General features: G+C 40.5%; 1 protein-coding gene across 2 annotated transcripts in view; it reads right to left on the bottom strand.

The window, feature by feature from the left end:
- The window catches only part of ZNF391 (zinc finger protein 391), a 98804-nt gene that overhangs the window by 49613 nt on the left and 34289 nt on the right, over positions 1-14902 (bottom strand). For both annotated transcript variants that reach the window (XR_010337581.1, XR_002477812.2), the window contains 2 exons: positions 2940-3083; positions 124-230 (listed from right to left, as the gene is read on the bottom strand). The gene's annotated coding sequence lies outside the window, so the exon portion shown is untranslated. The remainder of the gene's footprint in view (positions 1-123; positions 231-2939; positions 3084-14902) is intronic.

The following is a 14902-nucleotide window of genomic DNA, read 5'->3' as shown; positions in this document are numbered from 1 at the left end:
CTAAAACTTAAACTGGTGTTATTTTACCCTGGTTGCATATTGGAGTCACCTAGTGTCTTAATTTGTGCTGTTATGTTAAATTACAATAGACTAGGTGTCTTAAACAATAGAAATTTTTCTCACAGTTCTAGAGGCTGGGAAGTCCAAGATCAAGGTGCTGGCAGATCCAGTGTCAGATGAAGGCCCACTTCCTGTTTTCAGACAGCATCTTCTTGTGTTCCTACATGGTGCTAAGCAGAGACAGAGCAAGCTCTCATATCTTTTCATAAGACTACTAATCCCATTGGTGAGGACTCTACCCTCATGACCTGATCACCTCCCAAAGGCCCCCCTCCTAATACCATCACATTGCAGATTAGTCTTTCAACATAGAAATTTGGAGAGGACATTTTAAGTCTGTAACACCTGGAGAACTCTACAAAATTCTCTTGCCAAGGCCCTAGAACTATAGAGACTAATTTAATTGCCTTTGGACATACGACCCAGGCATCAGTGTTTTTTCTTAAATTCCTAATGTGTACACCAGAAACAAAAATTGGCTTGTATTTTTGTACCCACTCCATTCATTAGCAGCTGCTTATGGCTGCTTCTAAAAGCTTCACAGATTAGCTGTTAAGTACACATAATATTGACTGCCATCCTGTTTTATAAATGGGTATCTCACAAGCTGTGGGAGGTAGGGTTAATTTGCTGCTTCATCAAAGTGCAAAAATTAAATGGCATTGTGAGTAACGGTCATTTCACTTGTCCTTTGCCACTTCAGATTAGAAACAGATGATAGATGATGGTGCAAATGACACCCCAGAGACATGCAGCCTATAGCTTATGTGATCATTTGTAGTGGCGCTGGTTGTGATAATATTTGAACCACAAATAAATATGGGTGACCCCTTAGATTCTCTCCTGATACATTCTAGTTATTAGGTCAGTTCTTCTAAGAGCAGCTGATAATTTCCCAGTCTGCTCTTAAGTACGGAGAGCTCTAAGAACAGAGAGTGGCACAGAAATTGATCATTATTTATATTTAAAAACTTCTTTTAGCCTCTTTCCATAAACAAGTTTGGGGAGGGAGGCACTGCAGATTTTTACATGTGAAAACAATCAGCGCAGTCCTTTTTGCTTCTGTAAATGCCAGGAAACTGCGTAGGGATTTTTGTCACCTTAACTGAAGATGCCAGACAGTGAAAAGCAGATACAGCTCAGGAAATAATATAACCATTTAAATCCCAGGACTTTTTTTCTGTTGTAATTTGAAACATCTGTAAAGGAATGTCATCTTGGTATTTCTTAGTTTCTCAAGACTTTCACTATGTAGGAATTGGTTATCCCATTGCAGGGAGGTGGAAACTGTTAGAGAAGAGTAGGTATCAAATTGTGGGATCACCTTTACTTGACACTTGAGCCACCCCACAGTACAAGGAAATGAAGTTTCTGCATCTAGGTGAGGGGTCTTCCTGTATCAAAGGAGATCCCCAAATGGAAAACACCAGAAGACTTAATGTCACTGATTTCTTTTAGAAATATATGTAGAAATTTTTCATCAGCCCTGAAAGATCCACTTTGTCCCGCTAATTTTATCTCTTCATACTGTCAAGTGAAACCCAGAGCACTAATATGTGATCACCACCTAATTTAATTAATCTTTTTAAAAAAAGTGATCTGGCTGGGCATGGTGGCTAACACCCATAATGCCAGTGTTTTGGGAGTCCACGGCAGGAGAATTGCTTGGGACCAGGAATTCAAGACCAGGCTGGGCAATATAGAGAGAACTTGTCTCTAAAAAAATTAAATTAGCTGAATGTGATTACGCATTTGATCCAGGAGTTTAAGGTTACAGTGAACTGTGTGTCAGTGCATTCCAGCCTCGGTGACAGAAGGAGACCCTGTCTCTAAAAAACTAGAAATAAAAATAGTTTTTTAAAAAGTAATCATTCATGCCTCCTCTGTTTGCTTGTCCTTCATATTCCCATACTTTGGAAATGTACTGACCACCCTCAGATAATACAGGCCTTGAGAAAGGACAGTCAGTGAGATTACAGAAGTTCACAAGTTCCTGGTTTCCATATCTCCTTTTTGTATTTCTCAAAAATATCTCTACTAGCTATTCCAGAGCACACTCCTGTTTCCCAAAGCAGGTGGATTTACAGTTGCACCTTTTGCTGAGACATGTCTATCTGACTACACTTAGGTAAACTAAGGTTTGTCCTTTATTACCTGAGATAGACCTTAGTCACATATTTACTATTTTTCCTCCTTATCTCTATTTTAAGAGCAGAGGCAGGAAGTTATTTTAAACCATTCCTTAGTCTTTTTCTTGATTGTAACATATACATTATATATGCCATAAACAACCAGTATAATACTAACATTAGTTTCTTAATACTTATACTGAAACAGTAGAGCGAAGTTAAAAACTTTTTTTTTAATTTTTTTTAAATTTAAAAAATTTTATTTTTTTTAAATACTCCAGGCTGGAGTGCAGTAGCGTGATTATAGTTTACTGCAGCCTCAAACTGACCTTAAAGGATACTCCTGCTTCAGCCTCCCAAGTAGCTGGAACTACAGGTACATGCCACCATGACTGGCTAATTTTTAAAAATTTCTGTAGAGATGGGATCTGGCTATGTTGCCCAGGCTGGCCTCCAACTCCTGGCCTCAAGCAATCCTCCTGCCTTGACCTCTCAAAGTATTGGGATTATAGGTGTAGCTGCCACCCTTGGCCCAAAATTAAAACCTAAGGGGAATATTGGCAGAAGTTATAACTTACTCCTTGAAATTGTAATGAACTCAGGAAAATAACAGGGATTCTGTTTACTTACAGGTTTAACATTCACCAACAAACTGCCCAGAAATAAAAAATATCTCAGAAGTTATCAATAAAGCCAGCCAGTTCTTTATGAGACAAGGAATTGTCTACTATTAACAAAAAGTTCTAATACCTTCATGTGTGATTTATTTGGATGTTTCAGTGTCCAAGACTGGGCATACAGGGACTAAGCATTTTCCTCTAGGTCCTAGATTGGCACTTTCCAGGTCTGCCAGGTTATAGATATTAAACCACTTGAGTAGTTTTTGCCAAATAACTGTGAGGGAAGAAAAAAGAGAAAATGTCACATAACCCAGTCACTCATCCTTAAATATTTAAGACTTATTTAAAAATAATTCAACCACAGCCAATGCTTATTAAGTGGCTGAGTTTATTATACTTGCAGGGGTTCAGAAATAGACAAAGGCAAGTACTCTGTTGCAGAGCTCACATCCTGTTACAAAGAAAACTGTAAAATGCCAAGTGGTGATAAACATAGATAATAAAGCAGGGTGAAGGGATTGGGCAAGACTTCTATCATGGGTTGTGCTGGTGCTATCGTAGATAGAATGATTAGCAAATGCCTTTCGAATGAGTTGTCATTGGAGCACACACCTGGAGGAAGTGAAGGAATGAACTAGGTAGATTCCTGAGAGAACATTCCAGGCAGAGGGACTAGCAGCCACAGAGGTTCTGAGATACGAGTATTTGGCAGTTTCAGAAACACTGGCTGGACTGTAGTGAGGGAGTGGTAGGAGAGGAGTCAGAGAGAGAGCTGGGAGTACAGTTCCTCCGGACCTTCTTGGTTGTGGCAAGGATTTGACCTTTTATTCAGAATGAGATGGGCAAGTCATTGCAGAGTGTTGGGCAGGGATTTGAATTGTTTAAAAAAAGTCACTTGCTGTAATGTAGGGAATAAATTATAAGGGGTTAAGAGTACAGGCAGGGAATTCAGTTGCAATGCTAGTAGTCCAGGTAAGATCTAATGGTCGCTTAAACAAAGATATTATTGACAAAACAATAGGAAATAGTTGGATTAAGGCTATATTTTGAATGTACAGCAGACAAGGTTTGCCGATGGTTTAGCTATAAAGGTGAGAGAGAGAGAAGTTAGGGTGGCTTTAAGGACTCTGGCCCGAGCAACTTGAAAGGACTTGCTGTGTACTGAGATAGAGAATAGAGAATACCAAGTACGGAGTAGGTTCACAGCGGGGATAAGGAATCAGAATTCAGTTTGGGAACTTTTTAACTTATTAAAAGAATACAAAATATAAATGTGCAAAGTGAACATATCTGTAAAATTATCATCTGGGTCAAGAAATGGAGTACTACTGGTGTTCCAGTAATGCTATTTCACCCCTCAAGTCACAGCCTTTTCTTCCCCCAAAGGTAACTATTATCCTGAGTTTGAATATTAACAATTAGATATGGTGAGGGCCTTTGTGCCACATCATCTGATGGCAGACTCACATGATGAGAGGGTGAGAGTGTGTGAGACAGAAAAAAGCGCCAGACACTCAGGATAACTAAGCCACTCCTGTGATAAAGGTACTGATCCATTCACAGGGCAAGGCCCTTAGGACCTAATCACTATTTTTTTTTTGAGAGAGAGAGTTTTGCTCTTGTCACCCTGGCTGGAGTGCAATGGCACAATCTCAGCTCACTGCAACCTCTGGCCTCCTAGGTTCAAGCGATTCTCCTGCCTCAGCCTTCTGAGTAGCAGGAATTTCAGGCATCTGCCACCACGCCTGGCCAATCTTTTTTGTATTTTTAGTAGAAACGGGGTTTCACCACGTTGGCCAGGCCGTTCTCAAACTCCTGACCTCAGGTCATATGCCCACCTCAGCCTCCCAAAGTGCTGGGACTACAGGCATGAGCCAGAGTGCCCGGCCGACCTAATCACCTTTTAAAGTTCCCACCTCTTAATACCATCACATTGGCAATTAAATTTCAACATGAAGTTTGGAGGAGACTTTGAAACCATAGCATTTTGCCCTGACCCTCAAAACTCGTGTTCTTCTCACACAGAAAATACATACATTCCATCCCAATAGCCCCAAAATTCTTAACTAATTCCAGCACCAACTCAAAAGTCGAGTCTCATCTGAATCAGATGTGGGTTGAACTCAAGGCATGATTCATCCTGAGGCAAATTGTCTCCACTCATGAGATTGTGAAATCAAACAAGTTATCTATTTTCAAAATACAAAAGCTCCTAGACTTGTTATATTCCAGTAAGCAGTGTGTTTTTGACTTACAGTATTTTCAATTTATGATGGGTTTATCCAGATGTAACTACATAAATTGAGAGAATTACATGCTCATTACTTTTGCACCATCGTAAGTTAGGGATCATCTGTACAATGGTGGGACAGGGATAGGATAGATATTCCCATTCCAAAAAGAGAGAAATAGACAAGAAGAAAGGGGTAACTGGTCCCAAGTCAGTCCAAAACCCAACAGGGAAAACAACATTAAGTCTTTTTGTTTTGCTTTTTTTTGTTGTTGTTATTTTTAAAATGGAGTCTCACTCTATCACCCAGGCTGGAGTGCAGTGGCACGATCTCGGCTCACTGCAACCTCTGCCTCCTGGGTTCAAGCGATTCTACTGCCTCAGCCTCCTGAGTAGCTGGGATTACAGGTGCCCGACAACGAACCTGGCTAATTTGTTTTTTTTTTTTTTGAGACAGAGTTTCGGTCTTGTTACCCAGGCTGGAGTGCAATGGCACGTTCTCGGCTCACTGCAACCTCTGCCTCCTGGGTTCCAGCAATTCTACTGCCTCAGCCTCTGAGTAGCTGGGATTACAGGTGCCCAACACCGAACCTGGCTAATTTTTGGTTTTTTTTTTTTTTGAGACAGAGTTTCGCTCTTGTTACCCAGGCTGGAGTGCAATGGCGCGATCTCGGCTCACCGCAACCTCCGCCTCCTGGATTCAGGCAATTCTCCTGCCTCAGCCTCCTGAGTAGCTGGGATTACAGGCATGCACCACCATGCCCAGCTAATTTTTTTTTGTATTTTTAGTAGAGACGGGGTTTCACCATGTTGACCAGGATGGTCTCACTCCTGACCTCAAATGACTCACTCCATCTCCGAAAGTGCTGGGAGTACAGGCATGAGCCACCATGCCCGGCCAACATTAAGTCTTAAAGTGGGAGAATAATCTCCTTCGACTCTTTGTCCTACATCTAGGGACTGGGGTTGGGCAGCTAAGGCCTCAGGCAGCCCTGCCCCAATGGCTCAGTCCATGCAGTAGCTGTCATGACTTCGAGTCTTGTGTCTGTAGTTCTCCCAGGCTGGTGCTGCATGCTGTTACCTCTACAATTCTGGAGTCCTGAGAGTGGCCCTACTCCCATGCTCTACTAGGCAGCCCTAGTGAGGACTCTGTGGCAACTCTGACCCCATATTTCCACTTGTCATTGTCCTAGTAGGGGCTCTCTGCAGTGTCTGTGTCCCTGCGTAATTCTCTGCCTGGGCCTCCAGACTGTCAGCAACGTCCTTTGAAATCTAGATGGAGGAAGCCAGGTCTTCACAGCTATTGCATTATGTATGCCTGCTGCATCAGCACCACATAGACACTGCCAAGGTCTACCACTTGCACTTTCTGGATCAGGCCATACCTGGGCCTATCCGAGCCATAGCTGGGATGGCCACAGAGTGTGCTCTGGAACTCAGGGAGCAGACCTGAGGCAGCTCTGAGCTGAGTCCATGGAGGGTGCCTTGGGCCTTTCCCCTGAAATCATTTTGCCCTTCTAGAGTTCTGGGCCTGCGATTGTAGGGTCAGCCTTGAAGATCTTGAAATGCTTTATGGTCTTTCTCCCACCATCTTAATGAAGAGCACCTGAATTCCTTCTATCCATACTTATCTCCTTAGTAAAAAGTCACTTAGCCACACACATAGAATTCTCTCCTGAACATACTTTTCTATTCTGTATATGGCCCAGCTATACATTTTCCAGGTCTTTCTGCCCTGATTCTCTTTTAATTATAGATTTCATCTTTATTTCTTTTCTCTCACATCTCATCGTATGTAGTTAAAAACAGCCACACAGCAGTCTCAATGCTTTGCTGCTTGGATATTTCTTTCACCAGATATCACAATTCATCACTCTTCTTTTTTTCCAATTCATCACTCTTAAGTTCTGCACTTTATAAGGCCCTAGAACCCAGACACAATTCCCCCAAGTTCTTTGCAACTGAATCCAGGGACGTCCTTTACTCCAGTTTCTAATACCTTGTTCTTAATTTCCATCTAGGACCTCATTAAAATAGCCTTTACCAATTTTCTGTCATAGTCTGTTTTTTGTTGCTATAACAGAATACCACAGACTATGTAATTTATAAAGAACAGAAGTTTATTTGGCTCACGGTCTTGGAGGCTGAGAAGTCAGAGTGCATGGCACCAGCATACAGTGAGGGCCTCCATGCTACCTCATCCCATGCAGAAGGCATCATGTGGCAAGAGCACTTGAGACAGAGAGAACACTCCAGTGCTCACTAACCCACTTCCTCAATAGTAACATTAATCTCTTCATGAGGGCAGATCTCCAATGACCTAATCACCCCATAAAGGTCCCATCTCTTACTACCATCACAAGGGCAATTAGATTTTAACATGCATTTTGGAGGAGACATTCAAACCACAGCAATCATACCCTATATATTTGTGTCTAGCATTTTTTACTTAGTGTTTGTGAGGTTTATTCATGTTGTTGCGAATTGCCGTGGTTGATTTACTTTTGTGGGTATTGTAATATTCCATTGTAATTGAATGTTATGAATGTATCACTATTTGCCCATTTTATTGCAGACGGGCATTTGAATTGTTTCCAGTTTGAGGCAATTATGAATAATGCCATTGAGAACATTCTTAAACATGTCTTTTGATGTAATGTGCACTCATTTCTGTTGGGTATAAACCTAGGAGTGAAATTGTTGTGTCATAGGGGTATAGGTATGTTCAGCTTTAGTAGACATTGACAAATGTTTTGCCAAAGAATTGTACCAATTTACACTCCCACCACCCACGTTTGAGAGTTTCCATTGCTCCAGATCTTTGCCAACGTTTTCATTATGATTTAGCTATCTAAGCAAAGTGTTTCAGATGCCTATCAGACCTTCAAGCTGAGATATCCAGGCTGCTGGATATGTAGGTCTGAGGTATGAGGGAGATGTCTACCCTAGAGATGTACTTGTGAAAGTCTATCGTGTATATTTAAAATAATGAGACTGAACTCTATGACCCAGGAGGAGAGTATGGATAAAGAAGAGTTCTAAAGACTGAACTCTTAGAAACTCCAACTTTTAGAAATCAGAAAGATGAGGATCCATGTGTGAGGTAGGCAGCATGTGAGGTAGTAAGATACTCAGCAGCGTGTAGTTCCCCAGAAGCTGAATGAAAAAAGCGATTCAGGTGGAACACTTTTGAGAGGTTAAATAAGATGAAGACTGAGAACTGGCATTGGATTTGGCAGTGAAGAGGTCAATGGTGATGTTAAGAGAGTGGTGGAACTAAAACCTGATGGGGGGGGGCTTAATAGGCAAATAGGAAATAAGATATTGGAGAACAAAAATTTGAAAATTTGAGGAGTTTTCTATAAAGGGCAAAGAAAATTGGGGCAGTTGCTAGAAGGAGATATGGAGTTGAGGATTTTTAAAATATTAGATGTTATAGTATGTTTGAATATCTGAATTCTATTGGGATTGAATGAACAGAGAGAAAAAACCTGATAATTCAGAAAGGAGAGAGGATAAATAGGGTGAAGTTTCTGAGGAAGCAAGATAAGATGAGCTTCTGGCCACAAGCAGAAGGGGTAGCCTTAAAATAGGAGCATAAATAATATGGTAGTTAAAATAGGAAGGAACAAAGAGTATTTGGCTATAGCTGCAATAAGCTGGTGAAGGATGGAAGTGGAAGTTCTGTTCTGATTGCTACTATTTTTTCAAAGAAATTAGATCATAAGCTGAGAATGAGAAGTAGACATAAAGAGGTGTTACAGGTTTAAGAAGAGGGGATCAGGTCACCTCCCATAGAATGAGAAAGTGAATTGACTAAGGAAGTGTAGGATTATCCAATGGTAGTACCAAATTATCTCAAACGGCATCTCCTTTGAGATAACTGGGTCATGAGTTCAAAATGAGACAAACCATCATCACTGAGTTTTCTTTAGCTATGTTCAGGTGCATGAGAGCAGGAGTGGAATAAGCTTAAAACTGGATTTAGCCAGAATTTTTCCAGAAGAGTGTGACCCAAGAGTGAGGAGTAAGTCAGCAAGGGTGCTTATGAGAAATAAATTGTAGTGATGTCCTGTGGAATTCAAAGTCAGAAGAAGTGAAACTTAGGGCTAAAGTGGGGGTGGAGGGAGGTGGGAATGGAGTTAGGGAAGCAAAAATAAATTCATAGTTTCATTATTTTAGGTTTTGTTGGGGCTGAAAAATTATAGTTGAAGTATTAAAGGGAGGGAGTAAGTTGAAAACATGGGGTGGTCGTTTGGAAGTGGAATTGTTGAAACTGAGGTTTTGAGGAGTGTGCTTATTGGTAATGCCTCAAGGTCTAGGTTGTGACTGTCAGTGTCTATGTCTGAAGTAGAAGGGAAAACAAGATCATTGGAGGAGAGGAAGGCGAAGGCCTGAGAGCCAAGATATTGGATGGATTGACTACATACATATCAAAATCACCAAGTATAATGGTCTGAGCAGTCATGGGAAGAGTGAGGAAGGTGCTATAATCCCCCACAAATGAAGAAGTGACCGGGAATTAGTAGATGACTCCAACAAGGGATAGTGAGTGGTTTAGTTTGATAGCAGGTGTCTCAGTGGAGCTAGGGGGTTCTAGAAAGAGGAGGAAAACAATGGCCTGAATGCAGCAAGGAGGAGCAAAATGGGCACCTACTTCACCATCCAGGCCCAGTTAAGTCAGGCGTGGAATACAAAGCAGCCACTGCTTACATAACAGAGATGTAAGAGAGTCAGAGCCCGAAGATGAAGGATATGTTCCAGAAGAGGTGCCAAAATTATCTGAAGAATTGTTTTCAGAGTCTGTAATATACTTTCTTACGAATTCCATCATTGTGACAAATGCAAATAAGAAAGTGGTTTTGACAATTTGGGAACTCTTTGAATCAAAAATAGTGAGCACAGAGTCTGGGCTCTCAACTCTTACAGTAAAAAGGCAGGAGAAAGGTAGTGGAAGAGGGCCAAGCCCCTGGACCCACTACCTCATATGATGGGCATTCCTTTATTTATTTGAAACAGGATCCCGCTCTGTTGTCCAGGCTGGAATGCAGCCTCAAACTCCTGGGCTCAAATAATCCTTCCACCTCAGCCTCCTGAGTAGCAGCGACTACAGGTTGTGTGCCATCATGCCTGGCTAATTTTTTTGTAGCGACAAGGTCTCACTTTGTTACTCAGGCTGATCTCAAACTCCTGGCTTCAAGTAATCCTCCTGCCTTGGCCTCCCAAAATACTGAGATTACAGGCATGAGTCACCATGTTTGGCTGACCCCCATTATTATTTAAAATTGCATCACTGGTTGAAAGGTAAGTAGGGTAAATACATTATGGGGCAAAATGACTTCAATATTCATCATAATGATCCTGTTGTTTTAGGAGAAAGTAATCATGGCCCAAGTTCCTAGGTAATATACAGAATCCAGACTGTAGAGAATAGGAAATGAAACCAAGAAGAGACTGAGAAAATAGAAGGGCACGGGGCCCATAAAGGAACAGTGCCTAGATGAATGAGGAGGCTTAAAGAATTGGGGGCATATATGACAATGTTGGTAAGATCCATATCAGGTTATTTTAACATAATCAAAATTTAATTTCCCTTGCACTAATTTCACATTTTCTAGGCTGATTTTCTCCTATACACCCTTCTTTTCTGATAACAAGTTGGTTTACTGTATAGATATGACCACAAAAAGAGAATGCAGTGTTTATATTCACTAAGTATTTCAGTTCTCATAATAGTTGCAGTTCTCATTGTTAATTAATAAACTAGCATTCTGTTTTATACATCAGTTTCAATTGAGCTTGGTTAATGTGAATCAGTCTGTCTATCAATTATTTTCTGACAACATCTAGTTTCAAAAATTTAGAACCAGGAGAGAGATTAACAATAATAATAAAATAAAACAACTATAATAATATACTGCAGTAAAAGTTACGTGAGTGTGGTCTCTCAAAATATCTTTCTGTATTGTACTCATCCTTCTTGTGATGATGTGAGATAATAATATACCTACACGATGAGATGAACTGAGGTGAATGATGTAGGTATTGTGACACAGTGCTAGGCTACTCTTGACCTGACAATACCTCAGAAGGAGCTTCATTTGCTTCAGGTGATCCCGGATCATGAAGCTATGGCAATGTCCATGGTCAAATGTCAGGAGCAGACAGTGCCGTGGATGTGCTGGACAAAGACATAATTCATGTCCCAGGTGGCATGAAACAGGATGGCACGAGATTTTGTCATGCTATTCATAATGAAGCACAATTTTAAATGCACAAATGGTTTATTTCTGGAATTTTTCTTTTAATATTTTCAAACAGTAGTTGACATCATGTAACTGAAACCTCAGAAAGAAACTACAGATGATGCAGGGACTACTGTACCAATCTAGTATATACATGGACCATAAATTTGCATTCTACGGTGTTAAGCTCCAAATTTAAAGTGCTTATGAATCATTCAGGATTTTGTTTAGGAGGTCTGGAAAGAGGTCTAGGGTTCAGCGTTTCTAACAGGCTCTTGGTAATGCTGCTGATCTTCACACTCCACTGTAAAATACTAGCTACTACAGTGACTTCTTCAGTGTGAAATAATGAAATTTTGGCTATGAATTTTGAGAAATAAAAAATTAAAACTAATATACCATTTAAGACATTGATGAAATAATGGCAAAGTTTTTAGAGATTGGCAAAATGAAAAATAGCATTGTAAAAAAACTCAAAAGTGGCCAAAGAAATCCCATCACATACAGAATGTTAAAATTTATAATTTTGGCTGCTTGAAATACAAAATTTGAGGAATTGAGTACTAAAAATGACTAATGTTATATTTAAAAGGTGATATTTAAAAGCATCTAAAACAGAAAAGAAAATTTTAATTCTTAACTGTAAATTCTTAATTGTAAAGCTCTATAATTTTCATTTTAATTTGCTAAGATTGGGATATTTCAAATTACTTGGTTTGCGAAAGATCTGACATGGAAGAATAAAATTAATGAAAGCAGTATAGGGCCGGGCGCGGTGGCTCACGCCTATAATCCCAGCACTTTGGGAGGCCAAGGCGGGTGGATCACGAGGTCAAGAGATCGAGACCATCCTGGTCAACATGGTGAAACCCCGTCTCTACTAAAAAATACAAAAAATTAGCTGGGCACGGTGGCGCGTGCCTGTAATCCCAGCTACTCGGGAGGCTGAGGCAGGAGAATTGCCTGAACCCAGGAGGCGGAGGTTGCGGTGAGCCAAGATCGCGCCATTGCACTCCAGCCTGGGTAAGAAGAGCGAAACTCCGTCTCAAAAATAAATAAATAAATAAATAAAGCAGTAAAAACAAAGTCATGATGCCTAAAGAGATTACTTTGAAGAACAATATGATCTGTACCGCCTCACTTGTGAGCTGCCATCCTGTACTGCTAGCTGCCTACTGAACATTTCTACTTAGATGGCACGTCCAATTTAAAAAAGCATGTCCAGTGTTTCACTGGCATGTCCAATTAGGTACTCCTACAGTGGAATTTATCACTTCCTCCTCAGAGAACAAATCCAGTATTTCCTTTTCATGTAGTTTTCCTTATTTATTTAACAAATGTTTATTGAGGACTCATATTTCTTAGAAATTACAGATATACATATAATACAATTAGGCCTCAAGAATTCACAATCTATTCATGCATATAGATGGAACAATTAAAATCATATGATAGTCCGGGCACGGTGCCTCACACCTGCAATCCCAGCACTTTGGGAGGCTGAGACAGGAGAATCACGAGGCCAAGAGTTTGAGACCAGCCTGGCCAACATGGTGAAACCTCGCCTCTAATAAGGATACAAAAAATTAGCCGGGCCTGGCGGTGCAAGCCTGTAATCTCAGCTACTCGGGAGGCTGAGGCAGGAGAATCGCTTGAACCCAGGAGGTAGAGGTTGCAGTGAGCCAAGATCATACCATTGCACTCCAGCCTGGGCAAAAAGAGCAAAACCCCATCTCAAAAAAAAAAAATTATATAATGAAATGTCACCTGTACGAAAGATGTAAACAAAGTGATGTACTCAGCCGAGAAACGGCAAGCCATTTTACTCCATGCTAAACTTCCCAGTAAAAGTGACATTTTAACAGGAGACTTGATAAAACTATCCAAGCAAAGAAAGGAGGAAAGAAGTGCATTCTGGGAAGAGAAATCAGCATGATAAAAGGTGAACCTTGATTATTGTAGTGAAGGAAGGAAGAGTCCAATAAACAGGTGGATGGTGAGTTTTTGCATGGGAATCCTAGGAGTGCTTGGGTAGGACCAGTTATTTCTTAGGACTTTACTGTTTTCCAGACGAGAGTAAAGAGGCGGTGGAAATGACTGCTTTGTCCTACACAGATTAGAAGTGGAGATAAAGTTGAAAAACTGGGCTGTCATGCTAGAGCTTGGGTTATGTTGTTTATTGAAGAGGGCCATGATCAGACGTTTGGGGGAAGAGAACTCTGACAGCAATGTGAAGTAGGAAAAGGAAGATTCAAGGCAGAGGCCAGTTTAGAAAGCTTTGGCAAAGTTGTAGCTGAGAGCTCACATGTGAACTAAGTCAGTGACAAGAGCAAAGGGGAGGAGAAATTTCAGAGACAGAATCTATAGGACCTGATGACCAACTACATGTGTGGGTAAGAAGAAGAGAAGAGTTGTAAATGACATCAGATTTTGAAACAAGAGGATGGTATAAATGGTGAGGTCATTACCGTATTGGCACTTGGATGGGACAGTTTCCACTGTACCAGACTGTACCAGACCTTTTAGGATGTTTATCATCAGTGATTTCGGCCCACTAAATTTGAGTAGCACTCCCCAGCTTTTGTGACCACCAATGTGCCCTCTTTCGGCTAGGTGACACCACCAAACATGGCAGCCAGTAGAAAAGGCTGGATTGAAGATGATTAGCTCCTTTTTGAACACATTGGTTTGTAGTGCCAACAGAATGATGATATGGATCTGGAGACATCTAGAAGTAGCTGGAAATGTGAGTCGAGCTCAGGAGGAAGACCCTGGGTAGAGATGCAGACCTAGGACACAGAGGTAATGGTTTCAGTTGCCGCAGAAGGAGACTAGAGAGCCAGAGAAAAGATGCTGAAGACAGAACTGTGGAGAATATCTGTACTCAAGAAATGCAGAGAAGAGTCAAAAACTGAGAAGTGAGTAAGGTAAGTCAGAGAACTAGGAGGGTAAAGTCCTCAAAAGCTAGATCAGGAAGTTCCAAGGAAGAACTGGTGTGTGGTGTAGCATGCTAGAGTTAGAATTTGTACCAGGAAGAATAGCTTTACCAATTAGAGGTTAGTGGAGTGCTCTGAAAAGTTAAGTTTTTGAATAAATAGAAACAGTCATATGGTTCAAAAATCACAAAGTATAAAAAAACCACAAAGAAAAACTTGTCACTCCTACCCTTGTTCTCCATCTGCCTAAGAACCCCGAGTAACCACTGTAATTATTTTGTTCATCCTTCCAGAGCTTTGGTAAAGACATAAGCAAATATAAATACACATTCTTGTTTTAATTCCATTTTGTTTGTTTGTTTGTTTGTTTGTTTACATAGAGTACTATACACCTGGCTTTTTTTCACTCAATAATATATTCTAGAAATCTTTTCATATAGAGAGTTTCTTCATTCTTTTTAATTAGCTGTTTGACATTCAGGGTTCATTAGAGAAATTTTTAAGTTTGCCAGATATTCATAGGGTTATTACCCCTACCATCAACATATGAAATTGATTCTCCACAGTCTTGACAAAGACTATGTTGTCATATTTAGGAATCTTTGCCTATCTGATTGGTGAAAATATTATCAATGTAGTTTTAATTTTCCTTTCTCTAAGATAGGATATAATTGAGTTTCAG

Source organism: Aotus nancymaae, unplaced genomic scaffold (genome assembly GCF_030222135.1).
Source record: "Aotus nancymaae isolate 86718 unplaced genomic scaffold, 86718_ANA_hifiasm-v0.15.2.pri h1tg000051l, whole genome shotgun sequence".
In the NCBI taxonomy this organism is placed as follows: Eukaryota; Metazoa; Chordata; class Mammalia; order Primates; family Aotidae; genus Aotus; species Aotus nancymaae.
The sequence above is the reverse complement of the archived record's forward strand: the minus strand, read 5'-3'. Positions and strand labels throughout refer to the sequence as shown.